A 2,098-nucleotide genomic window follows, 5' to 3' on the forward strand; every position below is an offset into this window, starting at 1 on the left:
ATCTAGATAGTATGAGTGTCGATCAACTCATGGGATCTTTACAAGCCCATGAGGAAAGACTAAGGAAGAAAGTGAAAGAAGAGCCATTAGAGCAAGCTTTTCAAACAAAGCTCACTTTGAACGAGGGTGAAGGAAGGTTTAATAGTAGAAGAAGCCAAAGAGGAAGAGGACGAGGCCAAGATCGCGGAAGAATTGCATTCTACAAGGAGGAAAGAAGACAAAGTTCGTTTTCTACTAGAGGTCGCGGAAGAGAAAAAGGTACGAGGAAAAATGAAGGACCAAGGTATGACAAATCTTAAATTAAATGTTACAATTGTCAAAAACTTGGTCATTATGCTTCAGAATGTAGAAATATTACTAACCAAGTTGAGGAGAAAGCCAACTACGCTTGTCGGGAAAGTGAAGTAGATCCTGCACTACTATTGGCTTACAAAGGTGAAAAGAGCAGAAAAAAGAATATTTGGTATTTGGATACAGGAGCAAGCAATCATATGTGTGGAAGAAAAAACATATTTGTGGAGCTTGATAAATCAGTAAGCGGCAACATTACCTTTGGAGATGAATCCAAGATCCCAGTAAAAGGAAAAGGTAAAATCTTGATCTGCTTAAAAAATGGTACGCATCAGTTTATCTCAAATGTCTATTATGTGCCCAATATGAAGAATAACATTTTAAGTTTGGGACAACTCTTAGAGAAGGGCTATGATATTCATTTGAAGGATAATAGTCTTTCAATAAGAGATCAAAGAGAAAATTTGATTGCCAAAGTCCCTATGACAAGAAATAGAATGTTTGCGTTAAGCATTCAAAATGATGTCGCTAAATGCTTAAAAGCTTGTTTTAAAAATTCATCTTGGCTTTGGCACTTGAGATTTGGGCATCTTAATTTTGGAGGCTTAAAGTTGTTAAGTAAGAAGAAAATGGTGAAAGGTTTGCCTCCAATAAATCATGCGGATCAATTATGTGAAGGATGCTTACTTGGAAAGCATTCGAGAAAAAGTTTTCCAAAAGAAGTATCTACAAGAGCTAAGAAGCCGCTAGAACTTGTACACTCCGATGTTTGTGGGCCAATTAATCCAAGCTCTCTCGGTAAGAGCAATTATTTTGTTCTTTTTATTGATGATTTCAGTAAAAAGACTTGGGTCTATTTTCTTAAACAAAAATTGGAAGTTTTTGAAACTTTTAAGAAGTTTAAAGCTCTTGTTGAAAAAGAAAGCGGATATAGTATAAAAGCCTTGAGATCGGATAGAGGAGGAGAGTTCACCTCCAAAAAGTTTGAGAAATTTTGTGAGGAGAATGAAATTCGTCGTCCATTGACGGTTCCATACTCTCCACAACAAAATGGAGTAGCCGAAAGAAAGAATAGATCCATTTTTAACATGGCCCGCTGCATGCTCAAAAGTAAGAGATTGCCCAAAGAACTTTGGGCTGAAACTGTTAATTGCGCCGTGTATCTGTCTAACCAATCACCTTCTAGAAGTGTGTGGAATAAAACACCACAAGAAGCATGGAGTGGAAGAAAGCCCAGCATCTCTCACTTACGAGTATTTGGGAGCATTGCATATGCTCATGTACCAGATCAAAAACGGTCCAAGTTAGATGACAAAAGTGAAAGGTATGTCTTCATCGGCTATGACTCTAGTTCTAAAGGCTACAAGTTGTATAATCCAAGCAATGAGAAGATCACCATAAGTAGAGATGTCAAGTTTGATGAAGAAGGAGCTTGGGATTGGGGTGTTCAAGAAGAAGACTATGACTTCTTACCATTCTTTTATGAAGAAGAACAAAAGAATGGAGAGCAGCAAGAGATTATCAGTCCACCTCTATCACCTACTCGTGGAAATGCTTCTTCATCATCTTCAAAAGGAGAAAGTTCAAACGAAAGGACACCACAGATGAGGAGCCTACAAGAGCTATATGACGTAACCGAAAATCAAAATGATCTCACACTTTTTTGTCTTTTTGTCGATTGTGAACCAATAGGGTATGAAGAAGCGGTGCAAAATAAAAGATGGAGAGATGCTATGGATGAAGAGATTAAGGCTATAGAGAAAAATGACACGTGGGAGCTGACAACTCTTCCCAAAGGAAAGAGAGC

This window comes from Olea europaea, chromosome 14, assembly GCF_002742605.1.
Source record: "Olea europaea var. sylvestris chromosome 14, O_europaea_v1, whole genome shotgun sequence".
Lineage (NCBI taxonomy): Eukaryota > Viridiplantae > Streptophyta > Magnoliopsida > Lamiales > Oleaceae > Olea > Olea europaea.